Source organism: Battus philenor, unplaced genomic scaffold (genome assembly GCF_028537555.1).
Source record: "Battus philenor isolate CCGP_79_NKW_IND1 unplaced genomic scaffold, ilBatPhil1.0.hap1 SCAF_13, whole genome shotgun sequence".
Classification (NCBI taxonomy): Eukaryota; Metazoa; Arthropoda; class Insecta; order Lepidoptera; family Papilionidae; genus Battus; species Battus philenor.
This window is the reverse complement of record NW_027181675.1, coordinates 8217104-8235433: the sequence shown is the minus strand read 5'-3', so window position 1 is coordinate 8235433 and position 18330 is coordinate 8217104. Positions and strand designations below refer to the sequence as shown.

The following is an 18330-nucleotide window of genomic DNA, read 5'->3' as shown; positions in this document are numbered from 1 at the left end:
CCCATAATTCCCCATTGGTGGACATCGCTGCACTGGTCGGCGCATGGTCTCCTCTCCAGAATGTTAAGACCTTGACGCCGGTTCAAATATTGTTTTTCAAATGAAAACATATTGATATTAACATAAACTAGAAAGCCATCTAAAGTACATTGAGGTTATGAATCGCCTCTTCTCCTCTATTCCTTTCACTGTGTGAAATAAAAACATACAGGGTATCGCACTAAGGGAAGTAGTATTTTATCTTGAATTTTGTTTCAAGCGATAAAGAAATTTTCGAAATAGTTATTGTTTCGATTTAACAACCTATAAATATTTATGTTTTAGGTGAAAACTATCTGCGTGAATTTTCGATACAATTAAATGAGATGTTAATGTCATACACTTGCACTTTATCCATGGTAACGTTGATACCTATTTAAATTCATATTACTTTACGAATTACAAAGTCTATATGGTGTCAAAGTTTTTTGATTTAAATTGTTTTTCGCTTTCACCAAAAGAAAACAAATGTTACTACATTTTGATAGGTATATGATTAATCAGTTTATCTCACAATGGACAGCAGGAAATTCGTACACGCGTTCGCGGCCCACAACAATCCGTCAACGTCCAAAATAAAGCTGGTTAATGATTTCCAAAAGCCCCTTCGAATTGTGTCCGGCCAACTTGCATTATTTATAGAAACGGCTACTGATAGAAATCCGTTTTCATTATCTATAAATTAAATTTCCTTTTTTAAAATTTATTGTATACGAACTAACCTTCTACTTGCCTATTATACGATTTTTATTATTAAATATTTAACAATTTAATTAAATACCGTTTCAAACTTATGGATATCTACAGGATGATTAGTTATAGGTGTAAAAGCATTAAAGGAGTAAATTTATCAGCAAAACGTCTTAAAACTTTAACACCATTAGATAATAATTAATTCTAATATGTAGTAATCCAAATTTCGAACACGCTTTTTCTCACTATATTAACACTTTAGAAACCATTGGTTTTTGGATAGAGTGTATCATATATTCGTCGTTTCAGCCTATAGATGCCCACTCCGAGGCTTACGGCTCTCCCAAAAATATATTTCTATATGGGATATATTATAATAACCTCGTTTGGTATTACGGTAGGCTAGGAACGATGCTGCTAATCTTCTAAAAACTTGTTTGTGAGCAGTAATCCTAAATAATTAATACAAGTGTGAATTATGTAAGATTTTATCCCGGGAATATAAAACCAGCAAACTACAATCGTTAGTCGAAGTCTTAGTCCCTACCGCTGAGTTACCACAGCTCGTATCGTATATTGTATATGTCACAGAAATGCCTACAGAAATACAAAACGATATCCAAGTGAAACGATATTTTTTTGAAAATTTTAGAGTTATTATTCAGAAGAAATTGACCCAGAGAAATGAGGTATTGTGATTCTAATTAAAAAGTTACAAGCAACGTATGACTTCTGGATTTTAAAGAAAACCTGGGATATGTTAAATTAATTAAAATATATTGCAACAAAATTAGAATTTCCTTTAAGGAACTATAAAGTGATGAAAGAAGACGATGATGCTTCTCACGATGATGCAATCGCCACACTAGAAGTTACAATCGCACAATTGTTACTCTGCGTCTCCCGGCAAACGACATGCTTTGATGGAAGAGAGAACAACTGTCTTGTGTGTTGTTTAACTTGCCTTCAAGAACGTCTCTGAACACAACTGAATATGCTTTAAGTCGAAAAACATTATGAATCTTCTATAGGAATACAAAAAAGTTCTCTAACCTAAATGAAATGAAACACGTTTGCGTAAAGTACCCAGCTTGGCTGTCCTTACTGTTACAAAAAGCTTGTATCGACAAAATTATTTCGCTATTTATTCACGCGCGGGAAAAATATCAGATAAAGAAGATAGTTCTAACAGCCACGCGGCATGTTGTCAATGCAGTGTTAGTATATGTTGCGGCGACTTTCTTAAAGGCGATTCGCATGACCAACAAGACAATTGCGCTCTCTTCGCACAAAGTGTGCAGTCTGGGCTCGCGGGTTAATATGCGATTGAATATAGCTTCCAATGTGAGCTCTACCATATGTTTTATTATGTCTGTGTTCGTGTATATATTATAGTTACGGCGTTATAATGCGATATTAAATTTTATCGTTTCATGGTTATCATCATGAAACCTGAGAAACGCTTATCAAAGTAGTAACGGTGTTTTGCGTAACATCATAACAAATCAATGATTTCCGCTATGCAATAGAAAAAAAACTGCAATAATAACTACCTAAATGTCATGTAGTGAGAAACCTCCATAACAACATTATTTATGTTTTACATTTTAAAGAAATTTAGTAAAGACACTCTAATAAAAATTTTACAAATGGCTGGTCTGGGCGGACTGTGTACTGTCATAAGCAATAAAGGGGATTCAATATTATAATTATTTCTGTGGTAGGACCTGCGTCCAACCAACAAAGTCGTCTATCCATTTTGTGCTACTATTCTACATACGTTGCTCAGGCCGGTCAGTCTTTATGCCCGCTATTAGGCACACCTAATGTCACTTCAACTTGTTTATTTAATAGGCTACGTTGGTTGCTTTCTTTCGTCTACAGATCTTCTTATTCCTGATTCGATTTCGAAAAAAAAATTCACGGGGATGGCTGTAGTTCAATTAAAAATAAATATCGAAAAATATTTCAAAGTGACCACTTTATTTATCTACAGAATGTCTTATTACTAAACAACGTTATTTTTTTAAAAAAGTTTTCTGTTTTTTCAACATTTTTCATATAATGCTTTATGTTTGATGTAACTTGTTTGATTACACCATAACATCGTATTATTTAATGTCAATTAAAGTTATCTAGACACAGTTGTTTTAATTCATTCTGTGTTTTGGAATGGGAAAAAAGTTTAGTTTCTGCTGTTCCAAATAATTCTTCTAAATTTTTCCATGACAATTTTCTACATGAGTATATAAAAGAAATTGAATTGGTCTAGACGTTTTCCGTTTATCATTTAGGTTGGGGAAATTTTGGTATTCCGGGTAATAAATATTACTTATTTTGATAGCTGTCTAAAATAAACAATATTTGCTGAAGTTCTTGGTTAATAAAACGTAAATCTAGTAACAAAAAACAACGAAACCTTATTACAAATATTGTCTTTGTAATAAATAAAATATATCCCTAATTACACAATATTCACGGGATCACTCGACCGGAATAGTCACATACTTTCATAGACCTTTGTCGTAAATAGTAATTTACCCTGCCGTATTTTGTGTGATCTTAGTCAGACTGCCTACTACTTCTAATAAATAGATATTTACATAACACAATGAATTATACTTCTACTCTTAATTATTAAGGGCAAGTGAAGTTTTTTATTTATGTAAAATTACGAAAACAAAAGATAAGAAGTTTAAAATTAAATTATTAGACAAATATATTTAGACTGACATAAACACTTACAGTTATTTACATACGGAACAAATTTATTACATATTATTGGAACAGGTTTTATAGCATACTACGAGATAAAACATATGTATGTTCGTCTAAAGAAGGCAAAAAATATTGACCACACTTAATTTTCAAAATTGCCTTGATAATAATTTGATGAAATGAGAGCAAAGTTTGCCAAATTATGTGTTATATCCTTATTATAACAAATACGTGTTATATAGATTTTAAAACACAAATTCGTACCCTTTATTATTTTAGTAATTACATTGCTTACGGCACCGATAAATTTAAATTAGTAAAATGTAAAACGAGGAGATCCGTAGACGAAAGAAAGTAACAGACATGGTCATACACCTCATAGAATAGTTGTCCGCAGGAGCCTTAAAGTTCTGAAGGAGAAACTACAGATTGGCAGGAGCAATGAAGGACGTCCATCCACAAAGTGGACAGGCGACTTTAATAAGGTCGTCGGAAGACTGGATATACGCCGTTTCCAACAGGCCCTCCAAGTCCATACTGGAGGCCTATGTTCATCAATATAGGTTCCACCGCTGAAGCGATGATGAGGATGAAAAAGTAAACAATTAATAGTTACATAAATAAATTTAACTATTAAGTTCGTAAATGGACGTATTTTCATTAAAATCTTTTAATGCAATATAATACACAAAAAATGCTTTAACTTTTCATGTTTATAGCTCATTCGAAAGTGTCAATGAAAACTGTTTGAGAGACTTTTACTGCAGAAAAAAAAGACAATTTTTCCTGTTATTCCGCAGCACTAATGGCAGCTTTAGATTTCCGTTCCAAGCTGCAACGCAACTTTACCGGATGAGAGGCTATTCATAGAACGACGTTTGTTTGTATCGCCCGTAGATTACTAATTTATTACTGGACATTTTAAAAATGTAATTAGATAATGATTTTGTATAGCATAGGATTTCTAAAAATTATCTGTTTACAGGCTACAACAGTAAATGTATTTTTTTTTCATAAAGAGAAACATAGAAATTTAGATGTTTCACGTTGTAATTGAAATCAAAAATCAATACAAGTTTAGCATTCTATATCGAGAGTGCTTGAAAGGGCCTATCCAATTGGTTGCTGTTATCGTATTGTCATCATGATCATTTACTTGCGATGCAGAGGCGTGGTGGCTCACTCTGAGTCTTATTGACAAGCTCGCAGTCGCTCAAGAGCCGTGAATAGACGATTCGGGACGATGAGATAAGAGCGATTTAATCGATTACACGAGCATAATTGCCATTGCCCAGCGCGTTATGAGGTTGAAATGGGAGTGATGGTGAAGAAAAAAGGCCCCTGAGGTTTGAATTCTGGAATGGGAACCCTTGGCCGACTAGCAGCGCCATCTACCCACAAGATGGATAGGTGATCGATGAAAGAAGTTGAATGCATGCCAAATATACGAGGGAGACCTACATCCAGCAGTGGATGTCTTATGAAAATGATGATGATGGTGATATATAACACAGTAGGTTTAGATTCACAAAATTACCGCGTCTCACTCGTTATCTTGAGACGCTACGTACGTACCATTAGCTTAGTGATTTAACTAGCTACAGCGCCCTTTGAACAGGTAAACAGTAATGTTTGTGTCCTATTGTTTGACGGCAAATAAGCGACGTGATACCCAAGTAGAATGCTTTTGCAAAAGAGGCCCTTTTCCAGTGAGACCTTCCACCATTAATAATATTTGCCTCATTTCCTGCGCATTTAAGTTTGCCGCAATCTCATTTGATTCAGAGGTTTGTACGCGATTTGCCGTAATTAAACCGTGAGTAAACATAGAATCAACTAGTTGGTGCTTAAACGAATTTAAATAATTCGTAAAATGCTATTTTATATTTATTTTCTTGGTTAGTAAACAAATCTGTTCTTTGTGGTGATTGTGTATCATAAATTTTTCAACTATTGCTTTTCATAAAAACCAACAAAATTTCAAAATTAAAACTATTCTTTTTGTATCTCATCAGCGTGTGATAGATTATAGCATTAAGTACGTTATTTCCACTTCGTTTATGATGGTGCGTGAAAGATAGTAGAATTTTTTTTTAAATATTTTACAGTATTCTCTTTTTGCTAAAACTTCATAGTCTATTAGGTATTAGTTAAAAATCTTTAGTTTTATAAGAAAAGATTAATATGTACTTCGACAATTTAAATATCGTGAATGCGTCTTTTATAATTTTATTAAAAGTATACGTATATGAATATTACAAACGTAGTTTTATTTCATTAAATACTCAGTGGCCAGGGCGTACGTTTGCGAAATATATTGTTTCGTACAAATTTCAACGATAAATATATAAATGAATAACGCTATATAAAAAATCGTAATTATTTTTATAAGGAAATAACAAATACAGATAGCTATATAGCTTGTCTTTGCGCTTTTATAGTTCCGGAGAAGGCGGAAATGAATTGCTGGCCGATACGACGTTCAGACGAGCGTATTTTTTAATGTTAATGTTTTGTTTCAATAAAATACATTCATTTTACTTTCCGTAACTTTAAGACCTTAAGTTAATTTAGGTTGGTGAGAAAATTAATTTTTATTGACAATAATTCGTAATGGCCTTGTGGCCTTATGAATAATGCAATCTACATTATTTTTTGCGTGTGTGATCAGGTCAGGATCGACTGTTTAAAAGTTTTTGTGTTTATTGTATAACATTTTTGTTTGTTTAATTTTTTGTATAAATTGTATGAGTATTTGTATAATTATTATATATTTGTATAATAATTTTATTTGTGTAAATTGCAATAATGTTATCTGGAAAATAATGTAGCTCAGGGTAGGTCGTGAACACACAAGGCGGACGAAGACTTTGTTAAGGTCGTTGTTGGATTCAAGTCGCTTCCAACCGGTCACATTGGAAATTTATCTGGGAGGCCTGTACGATAATGACTTTAACGTTATTTCAGAGATCTTTTTATACATTAAAATACTTTATTGTGTTCATATTCAAAGGACAGGTATTATTTTACCTGTAAATTTAATTCACGACGATATTTACTTAATATATGTGTAAGATTTTCTAGTGCATTAGACTAGGTGTAAACAATGAAAATCCATTTTTAAGTTTCAGTTCGATGTTCTTATCTGCAATTAATATGCAAATACAAGTACAAACTATGCGGTAATTAAAGTTTGTACCTACCTGAGCAGTCCTCCAACACACTTTGAAGAAGCAAAGTCGCTCCTAACTACGAGTAATCACGAAATTTGAGTTATGTAAGACGCGATGAAGTTACCTCGCGATTGCGCTTCTGACAATAACCTTAGCTAAGCAATAGGCCAGCTAAGGGCGAAAAAAAAACAAACAGTTTTAGGGACTGAGGTTACAAAACAGGTAGTAAGTGTAATAATAAATTTATAATCGTTTTTATTCCAGTTCTCAATGAATTAAAGAGACAAAGAAAATAAAAAAATAACTATTCTTGTTAAAACAATTCTGATAAATCAGAAGTACTTATGTAGTTTTTTTTTTAAACAATAACTGTATTACCCCAGAAGTGTACATTATACGTACTGTCATGTTTTTTATTTTTTTGTCTCCATCTGCAATTAGTAGCAAAACTATAATCTGCAATTAAAATATCTTTTAAATAAATGTAGGTTTTGATGGAGTAACAGACCAAACCATCACTGTATAATCAAAGCGCGTAGTTTCTTTTTAATTTATTAAACACTTTGTCATATAATAAAAAAGAAAGCTTTTTGGAATGACGTGTGGGACGACCATTTTGTTTTTTTTAAAGCACTTGATATGTTCGACCTATGTTTTTTGATTAAGTACTCGTGTACTTGAGAAGAGACTCCGGTCTACAAGCGCAATCTGGGACGTCCACTCACCAAGAGCACAAACGTAAAGTTGCAAAGGTTAAAGTTTGTCGGAAGACGCAGGTTGCAAGCTTGCAATCGGTTCTATTGTAAATTTATGAGGAAGGTCCAGCAGTTGACGACCTACGGCTGAAATGATTATTGTATTAACTAGTGCTTTCTTTGTAAACTTCGGAGAATGTTTAATATTCCTGTGGATGTTATTTTTTTACCATTAGCAAGCACGTCATATTGCTTTTGCTTCCGCATGTTTTTACAAGCTTCAAGATGGTATATATATATATATATATATTTATATATATATATTTAATTATATATATACATACATATATATATATATATATATATATATATATATATATATATATATATATATAGTTTTACGTATTGAATCGTAAGAGTTATTTTTAAATGTCATTTGTCGCCACAATACGACTTCGCTGTCTTCGTAGCGTTTACCGCAAGAGTTAATGATCAACGGTGGTGCATATTCCAGCGTCATTTTACAGGAATCAATATATCCTGAATAGAGACTGATCGCTAACATAGTTAAAGTCGCGGGACGTCCCTAGATTTGGGCAGCGCAAGACCGGCCATTGTTGCGAGCTGTGGGACCTGTGTCTTGCATTAAGCATTCATCATTATTTGCAAAGAAGAAGAGACTGTGTGAACAACCGGCGGTAATAGACTGTGAATGTAATCAAAAATGATTGACCACTATTCAGATTAAAGTGGGAGAAACATCGCGGAAATTTTAAGCAGTACAAATCCTGTATAACTAGTTCATATCCCCAAAAGGACAATTACGTTATCGTAAAAAAGGGCTATTGGTCTTCCATTTATGATAAATATAATAAGGTTTTTTCTTACTATACAAGATTTTTTGATTATTTAAATCGTATAAAAGTTAGTTTTTCAATAGTCAAGATGAATAAATAGTAAACATTAACATACATTCACTTTCTATTAGAACACGGAACACCTTCCATGTGTTTTGACGAATGTTAAATTATATTTAATTTTTCTTATATTCAGTGCCCAATTTTTTTTTAAAATCAGAATCTGAAAAACAGATACCGCCAAATTTTTAGAGTATTTTTTTCTGTAGATCAAATATTAATTATTTAACTTGAACTTTTATAAAAATTGGAAAGAATAAAATTGTTATATAACAAAACAATTTTGAAGACGTTTACTTACGAGTATATAGTTTGATCGGCATATTATTTTATTGTATTAAATAGTTACCTACATGATGTCATGTTTACTTCGAAATTGACTTTACTTTCTATTATTTATACATTTTACCATCGGCTCGTTGGTCTAGGGGTATGATTCTCGCTTTGGGTGCGAGAGGTCCCGGGTTCAAATCCCGGACGAGCCCAAAATTTTTTTTACACAAATTGTTATTAATCAACGTGTCTAAATGACGAATAGCAAAATGTCACAACACAAGCACATATGCAGTCGTGCCTTAGACAATAACAAAATTACCAATTATTAACAATTATTTACCCATATTCTTAATTAAAGCTGTAATTAATTACTGTTTTACTGTGTTCCTAAATACCTAGTTATTTTCGAAAAAGAGCGCTTGTTATTTTATGCAGAAAATATATCAGCAATTTCTTTTGGAGTTATTTTAGAATGAGTCATTATAACCATTCGAGAAAGGTTTAATTCTTGTCGATCCGTCTGAGGTGAAAGAAGTGAAAGGTACCTAAAACACGGATCTATATTATCATGTCTGTGTATGTGTTTATGATATTGTATTAATAAAAATCCTTATGTTACAATTTCCTTTTAATTATGAAATATCATTAATAAATATAAAAGTTATATTTATTATAACAATTGTAAAATTGAGCATTTAGTCTTTAGTGTGCGTACACGAACTATTAATGATAAAATCATTAACGCATTCCCAAATTATAGTGAACGTATGTAAATATTTACCATATTGTAGCCTCAGCCCGTTTGTGTGGGGATATGGTGGCTGGTTCTCACTTTATCATGATGGTTGCGTTTATATCACGTGAGTGGTAAAATCCATCATTATTACAAGCTGTACCGTAGACAATTTTGTATCATAGTTCAGTACTGGATATAGCTCTCTTCCATAGATTTCCGATAGAATCAGTTGGAGGCGGCCTCCGTTCAACATCTTTTGACGACCTTAACTGATTTCTAACTACCTCGCCGGTGCTTCTGCGCTGCGCTTGCTGATTAAAGCTTTCCTGCGTGCTATGTTGCCTACTGGCGCATCTTTCCGACCCTCAAGACAATGCAAAATAATTGAAAACTGGATATAGATTTCAACTGTTTAGACACCGAACTCTCTCTTCTTTAACAATCTATAATAAAATCGAATTACTTTTATTTTTGATTTTCTTACTCAAGTTACCCGTCGTGTAATAAAAAACTTAAGAAAAACAATTTTTGTTACCACAGCTTATGTTTTAAGAAAGTGGATTACCTCGAGATTTCTGTTGGTTTTGAAGTGAGAGTAGGTCGCCCATACAGCGGACCGATGACTTTATGAAGGACTCCGGCAGAAGCTGCATGCAGTCTGGTCCTTTTGGAAATCTATGAGAGAGGCCGGTGTTAAACAGTGGACATCCTATGGCTGAAATGATGACGATTTACAAGTAATAGACAATATTTTAATTAATTTTCTCTTGAAAGCATTTTGTGATAACTATTTTTTTTCTTATACATTAAAAAATTGACCTGTTTCATCTAAATTTCATGCTTCAGGTTGATTAAAAAAAGTTCTTGTGTTTGATTATCTAGTCGTTGTTAAGATCTTGAATTTAACATAGCGGATACGGCACTAGTCGATAGTAACTTTTACTGATTGTATGTAGTTCCGTTATGGAGAAGTTCGAAAGTGTTAGTTTATTCTAGCTCTGGGGCGCCACGTAACACGTCTCAAGCTCGAACTTAGACGAGTTGCGTAGGATTTCGTACACTATTACTTACCTATTATATCGAACTACAGTGTTATAGAGAAGCAGTATTATTTATATACAGGTGATTACATTGTTCATCATCTAAGACCTAAAAAAGTCTCAATATGTTGTTATTATATCAAAACATAAATACAATATGTTAACTATTGGAATCCTTACCAATTAACATAATGCAAATTTGTTTTCCTACTAATGATGACACTGTTCCTCCATGAGCCATGGAGGCAGCTATGCCCTAGATTTTTGTAGGAAGTATAATCAGCATTGAGAAAATCCGTATGTGAACGAAAGGCCTAGGGTAACGAATTGGTAGCGAATAGCAGTAGGAAGACTTTTAAACTTGCGTATTATAGCGCGCATAATAGACAGCCGCTGAGGCTTTAAGGTTCTGGAGTGAAGGCCATGTGGTGACAAGCGCAGTGTTCATATCCACCCATAAGGTTGACAGACGATCTTGTTAAGATGAGTAAGAATGTTCCGGCATCCACGGCTAGATTGGCGACTATTTTCAATGCTTCAGACTTTCAGAAGTGAAAAAAACGAATTCACGACCGGCTGAACGCTAATCATTAACCTCTGATTACATCACGCTGTTCTTTTGAGCGCAAGCTAAGCGCGAATTAAGCGAGAAAGTGAGTTGAAAAGGCTTTCTATAAACTAAAGATAGATAAACGTTAGAGTAATTGACTGGACAACACCAACCTACCTGAAGACATTGAGTTCAGGAGGGAGTTTGTTTATGCTCCTTGAAAGCCGCGAAAAGGAAAGGTCTGTGACCAACAAGCCGAATATGCGGTAGCAGGGCAAGACTCCTTTGCAACGAAAGTGAGACTCGTGACAAAGTGTGTTGGTTAATTCACGAAATGTATAATAGAAGAAAAATGTTACGTACATCGTGGATAACAAAACGCATTAACAAGTCGACTTCAAGAAATCTAGATTAAAATCAGTTTCTCGATTGTACGCTACCAACGAGTTCTAAGTTTTATGACCCCGTCTCCTACAGACAACTAGAAAACTGCGTTAAATTACTGGTTGCAGCAAAATGGACGGGGAAAGACCATGTGTATGCTTCTTTACTATGCATCTGAGAACAGCCGAGGATAGAATGGTATGGAACGAGTTTGTCATTTATTACGTCAAGGCGTTTCAAAACGGATATGAAGTTCAGAAATAAAGAAGAAACAATTGTAAAGACGAAGCAAGTTTTTGCTTCTATATTTTAATTACAAAACCACAAGTTTATTAAATCACCAGTTATTAACACAGTAATGACGTAGCGGTAAAAATACGCGCCTCTGTGGTACTAAAAATAGCGGTATTTTATGTATGCATCAAATGTCTATGTGATACGTAATATACCCAAGAGTTTATTTAGCTAATTACATTCGGAAATAAGATTGCTCTTTTGTGAATGAAATAGCATTTTCTTACCGTTGGCTAGAGGTCAAAGTAAACAATGGCATATAACACCGTGTTTATCAAAATTATTAGTTATAGTACTGCAGTATTTTGGATCAATAAATTAATAATGTGTAGAATTTAATTTTATAAAAAATTCTAAATTATTTGAATAAAGTTACTCCCAATCCGAAAAGATGCTTTATTGTAAAAAAATGTTACTTCTATTCAACTTTACTATATTAAACAAGTTTCCTCACAAACACAATTAGTGCCGGGTCACCTAGAAGTCTAAATAAACAAGTTTCGGACGCTGTTCGGATAACAAACCAGTTTTTTTTAGCTAAATCTGACTACGTCAAACATTATTTCCCTTTTAAATTAACACCTTCAAATATATAATTTAAAACTACAGTGTGCAGGAAAATATTTCAAATTATGTACAAAGTAGGTAGCTTAAATTTCGATGTAGTTTGCACAGATGTTTAATACAAAACGAACATCGATGATTAATATGGTTAAATAAGCTGACACGTGAAAAACTGTTACATCGGTAATTAAACATTATTAAATGATTGTTATACATTCCAACGGTTACGTGTCTGCCGCATATTATTGCTTTTGGCTGAAGTAACAGCGGGTATGAATACAGTACATGACTTCAATCCAAACGACGTATGTGTAAACATTGACTACTTAGTTTTGAGCTTTAGCGAGGAATCGAATCTAGTATCCTTTCTTTGAAAGACTTGTTTCGTAGTATTACAATTGTTTTTATTGTATTAGTAGTGAAAAAGCACTAACTTTTTCACTACTGACTTTTTATTATTATCAAATTTTGTGTATTTTTGTAGCTAAAACGTAATAAAATGGTATTCGGAGAGCTTATTGTAGATATAAAGCTTTATATTTTAGGAACTTTTGTCGATCCCCTATCCCGTTATTTTATTTTATTTATGTATGTGTGATTGAAATTAACGAGTTACGCACTTTTTAATTTTTTTTTTATTTTGAGTTTGAAGTCGTGAGTTTAAAGTTTCTACGTTGTATCGCCATTTTGAAAATGTAATTCAATTATATACTCTGGAGTAGTGGATTTAGCTTGACTTAATATAAAAATGCCTAAGATGTGTTAATTTTGGCCAACTTATAGAGACGTTCAAATACAAGGCATCTGACGGTTTTGAATATTGTCATTCATAACAAAAATTACCTCAGATTTTTATTGAATTTAATCACTATTTAAATTTTGCTATTTTCGTATGTAGTTATAATTCCGTATTTATCAAACGATCGAAGGTTTAACCACTGAAACAAACGTGCACCCAAAGATTGTTGACCTCAATTGTTATGAATACTTACTTAGATGTCCCGTATGATATGACAAGGAGAGATAAACAGGGCTAAGATTATGCAGCATTTCTTATACGAGATTCGGAGTATATGACGCAATTTTGCTTAAAAAAGGGGTCAATAACTTTGTTAAATGGAAAAAGATTTCGAAGATTTGAAAAACATAAGTTCTAAAAGTGTTTTTGAAAATGTAAAACCCTGTTTTACTCTTTTTGGATTGAGGCTGGAGCGGTTTTTGCTGCTATTATGATAAATGTATGCCATTGAAAATTTAATAAGTAGTTTTCTAAGTTGACTAAGTTTAACATCGGCTCGTTGGTCTAGGGGTATGATTCTCGCTTTGGGTGCGAGAGGTCCCGGGTTCAAATCCCGGACGAGCCCTACTACCACTTTTATTTTAAAAATTGGAATTAATTCTTTACTAACTTAACAGCAAGACGTCCTGAAAGTTTAACTTTAGATGTGACCATTACTTGACTTTCATGCAGATACTTATGAATAACATCGCACTGTAAATAATATTGTAGATATACTTTGGTCTTGAACGACAGGCTTATGATATAAGACGTAACTTTCACTTTGTAATCCTTTTAGAAATTGACAGGTCAATTTACTTTATATAACTTGTACAAACTTGTACTACAGTATAATAATTTATAATAACTGTTTAATAAATAATATGAACTCCTTTTTTCAAGTAAAACCAATTTTATTTTTATAAAACCTAATTTATAGTCTGTATTCATTAAAATTGGTTTTCTATATGAGCTATAATTTTTAAAAGTTACATCGGCACGGTTCGGTATGTCAGAAAGCTAAAGAAATGATCATTTTATTGCAAACTAATTGTTGCGATTCGGTGAATAGGGTCCCCGGGGCTATTAACCAGATTAAATCTATACAGAAACAATAGATTCTATTGTAGACTTGAAACTCACAATCTGTATGGTCATAAACAAAATAAAACTGTTATTTTGCTAAATTGGGACGTAATTGGTATCGGTTTTGGTATTGCCGGTTTCCAATAAAATAACAAGTTGATGATTTCTATATAAATTACGTATTTAATTTTGATTTGAAAAAAGTATTTGTTGAAAAACTATATCTATTCATAAATCTTTATATAGTTTTAAATGGCTGTAGTACACATCGGCTCGTTGGTCTAGGGGTATGATTCTCGCTTTGGGTGCGAGAGGTCCCGGGTTCAAATCCCGGACGAGCCCGAGATTTTTTTTGTGCAGACTTTCTTTAGAAAAAAAAATGGTTTAACTTATCACGCGTGTCGAAAGCCGTAAAAGTTAATTCAAAGGACACGCGTTCTGAATGAAATTGAAAAAAACGCGTTGTGAATAATAAACGTGTTTGTTAAATATTAAGTTACTGGCCCTTTTTCAATGGATTGCAATTAAATAAATTATTTTATAATTAAATAGCAAAATAATATCGCCAAAGCATTAACGTTCGCAGTAACTTGGACAGCTGTGTGACTGTTGCAACAATTCATTCGTCTCCCGGAACCACGTTTTACTAAATTGCTTTTTAAAGTTCTTCTGTTGAAGTTTTAACTGAAACCGCGAACTTCCACACTGAAAACTAGTCGATGGATGGCTGCATTATTAAAGAATGAATTTGACAATTTATTTAATATTACAAGTATCAATTAAATGTAAAGCGCAAGAGTCAAAAGTCGCATTTTGGTACATCGGGGAAAATAACATAAATTTATATCATGACGTAGTACAAACGACATTAGAATATTGGACAAGCAAGTTATGGCCATGAATATATAGTGCATTCCCAAGACACCGTAAGTCCAGGGTTTTTGAAAATAAAGCTTAGGTTGATACCCAGGGGATACTCGGCCATTCCGTGACGAAGATTTAAATGGAACATGAGGTCTCTCCTGGAACATGAGGATTCTCCATTTCCTTAACCTTAAAGAGAAGTCGAAGGATACGGGATGATATGATGCATCTATGGCACTGTGAGAGTGACGATGGAGGTTTAGCATTCCTTGGGACTTGTTTAGATACCGGTGCATTTTGTTATTTCTGGTTCCTGTTAAGAGATAACTAACGCTTTGTTAACGCTGCTGCGTCTGCAACGACGCTGCTAGTCTTGTAACGAGAACTGATGTTGCAGCGTGAGCAATATAGATATAGTTAATCTGCCAAGAGACACGAATCCATCCTAATTTTTTTATTTAAGCATCAATAATAGTTTTTTAGACATCGCACCATCTAAACTGAGATGTTTATATTAGTGCTCACGTTCACAGAAAATGAGATATTAATTTAAAATTATCATTTTAAATTATTAATTGGTTTAATTATATCAACTCAATTAAATTGACGTGACGGCTGTTAAATGTCAGCAAGATCTCTTTTATTTAGATTCAATTTTAAATATAAAATTTATATATATTTTTTAAATAAAGTGAAAATGTCACTATAACTTTTCGAGAGATCACAAGATATTTGGCTAAGAATACCACATAACCTTGTCTTTAATCCAAAGGGCATTATGTTTATTACTCATCATTATTGCAAATATTCCTCAAAACAAAGAAAGGATATCACAGATTAAATTCGTGGAATAATATAACTTCCTTTATGATATTAAATAAAAAAATGGAAAGATAAAATCTTTATTTGAATATTTACTTTGTGAACATTCGATGTAAAAAGCAGAAAAATGGTTGGAGCTTGGTTTCACTGGTAGAGAAAGCCTACAGCCATCAAGTCCCAATTACACAAATTGTAAAAATGGTAAATGATGAAATAAAATAAAAACTAAAATACCTTTTATGGACAACTGCTGACAGTTCTCTTATATGTTTTTATTATCATCATGTTAGCGGATAGGCTCCCACTGTAAGGTCACCATGGTCGGTCATATGCTGCCCGCAACGAACACATTCTCGCGATCTTGACTATATCGACGGTCTACCTACTGTGGGGCCTACCCACCTCGCGTCTACCGACTCGTGGTCGTCACCTGTACACCTTTCGGGTTAAAAAGTGATGTGCCCTTCCCATATATAATTAAAGAAAATAAATTCCCTAGCTCTATTTTATTAGTTAAGATGCGCTAAGCTGTCTACACAAAGTATTTAGTCTTTCAAGATTTCGAGGACAAACTGTATTGCGCAGGATTTCAAAACCCGTGGTAGTGTCAAATTGTACATTACTTACACGTTTCTCGTTAATTTGTTTTATAAACTGAAAAAACTGAATGATTAATTAAGTTGATAAATTTTGTGCTTAATTTAAATAGAAAGCAATTAATTAATATGTACTGCGTTACTAATCTTTGAAAATATGAAACAATTATGACTTTTCAATTTGTACTATTTACCGAACGGCTCGTTGGTCTAGGGGTATGATTCTCGCTTCGGGTGCGAGAGGTCCCGGGTTCAAATCCCGGACGAGCCCTGTTATCCTTTTTGTTATAGTCATATTGGAATGAAAATATAAAAGCAAAATTTTATTAATAGGGTTCACCACAATATACAAGAGAAAGATAAAACAATATTTTAAGTATGATTACATTTTTTTTTTCGTTTTTTTTTTTTAAATTTATTGTTATTATTCTCTTTTATTAAACGTAAACCTGACGTAAACCTGAACTTCATGCAATTTTATCCCTCGTACTTCTTCGTGCAAAACTATTTAATTCCAGTTATTAAAACCATTAATTATCTGAATATAACCATTATCTGAATCTTTCCGTGTACAAGATTAATTTAAAATAAAATGTTTACGAGTTCTAAGAATAACTTACTATGTGTGAAATGAGTGGTATTCGCAACATTTTTTTTAATGGCCACCGCTATTGGAGGCCTCTCGTACCCCTTATTTGTTGGGATCAGGGTCTCGGTTTACAAACAAATTTTTCAGACTTTTTAATACATTACTACACTTGTCTTATTTTATTTTAGTCTATTTTCCTAATATCAATTGACTAGTTACTCGTATTTTATGTGCAGTTTAATTGGTACCTACTTATATATACTGTTTTATTTCTTTTAACATTATCGCTAACCACCCTGCGAGCAAACGACAGGAATGATGGGCGAAGGAACTGGAACGTATTTTTCAAAAGGTGTACCTTTCATTTCTTTGTCATGAATAAGCCTTGCATAGTTTTGAACGTTGTATTAGGTCAGTGTCTCGTAGAAAAAATATTGATTCTCTAAAAAATCAGGTATTCAATTTGCTTTAGAAAGCAATAACTCTGAACTTCTGTTAACGCAAAACATAAAGAAGTAATAATAATGAATTATTATATATTATTATATTACAACACATGTACCACCTTGTTCTTGGATGGTAACAAACTAGTAATGTCAGCCCAAGCCAATGCTCCTGAGGGAGCCATTGTGTCATGCTACCAAAAACGCTGTGTACATTCTAAATATTCCATTTTTTATAAAGTAGGTCTTAAACTTTTATTTCCTTTTAACATGTTAAAAGAAATGTCTTGGGCTCGTCCGGGATTTGAACCCGGGACCTCTCGCACCCAAAGCGAGAATCATACCCCTAGACCAACGAGCCGCTTATAATTATACTTCAAATATGCAACTACTACACCGATTAGGCCACGTTGTTATAAGAATTTTTTTTTTAATACAATTTGTTAAAGGTATTCTTAGGGTAAGGATACTACGCAAGATGATGGTGATTATATATCATCTTTTAACTATGATATGCTATTTTTATACGCTTAATAGATTCAAAACAATGAACGTAATTTTAATGCGTATACTCTCTAACATATAATCATTATTTCCAAACAATCTTCACTCGGTGGACCGATGACTTAGCTAAGGTCGCAGAAAGCTACTGGAGGCGGACAGCGTAAGTATTGTGAGGATTTTTAAGGAAGGCCTATGCCTTACAGTGGGCGTTTATCGGGTGAAAAGAAAAAGGATAATCTTCGTCTCGGCAATATACCAATACTTATTAAATGATCATCATATAGGATTGGACATTAAGTCTCGCATAATATTATAGCAAAATGATGATGAATTGGTAACTTGTTCCTTGCAGTGAGTGAAGGAATCCGAAGAATACAATGTAAAATTAAAGGGACGTTGTCTGAAAGTGACAAAATTTTTTGGAGAAATAATTTCGCATCATCTTTTTCGTCTTTGTCTCATTAGAGGTTTATAGAAAAATTACGACAGTCTACAGGAATATGAGAATTCTGTCGTATATTAAAGAAAGTTTATTTTATTTAAATTATCGTATTAGAGCTGTAATACTT

The 18330-nt window shown here is 33.1% G+C and overlaps 5 non-coding genes across 5 annotated transcripts; 4 read left to right on the top strand and 1 right to left on the bottom strand.

Annotated features, from left to right (window-relative positions):
- The first annotated feature begins 8648 nt into the window (after window positions 1–8648).
- On the top strand, window positions 8649–8720 carry TRNAP-UGG (transfer RNA proline (anticodon UGG)). The gene has a single exon. It is a non-coding gene; the product is annotated as a tRNA-Pro (tRNA).
- A 4651-nt stretch (window positions 8721–13371) lies between these two features.
- TRNAP-UGG (transfer RNA proline (anticodon UGG)) lies at window positions 13372–13443 on the top strand. Its single transcript has one exon. It is a non-coding gene; the product is annotated as a tRNA-Pro (tRNA).
- Window positions 13444–14213: 770 nt separating this feature from the next.
- Window positions 14214–14285, top strand: TRNAP-UGG (transfer RNA proline (anticodon UGG)). Its single transcript has one exon. It is a non-coding gene; the product is annotated as a tRNA-Pro (tRNA).
- A 2139-nt stretch (window positions 14286–16424) lies between these two features.
- TRNAP-CGG (transfer RNA proline (anticodon CGG)) lies at window positions 16425–16496 on the top strand. The gene has a single exon. It is a non-coding gene; the product is annotated as a tRNA-Pro (tRNA).
- A 1050-nt stretch (window positions 16497–17546) lies between these two features.
- On the bottom strand, window positions 17547–17618 carry TRNAP-UGG (transfer RNA proline (anticodon UGG)). Its single transcript has one exon. It is a non-coding gene; the product is annotated as a tRNA-Pro (tRNA).
- Between the last annotated feature and the right edge of the window lie 712 nt (window positions 17619–18330).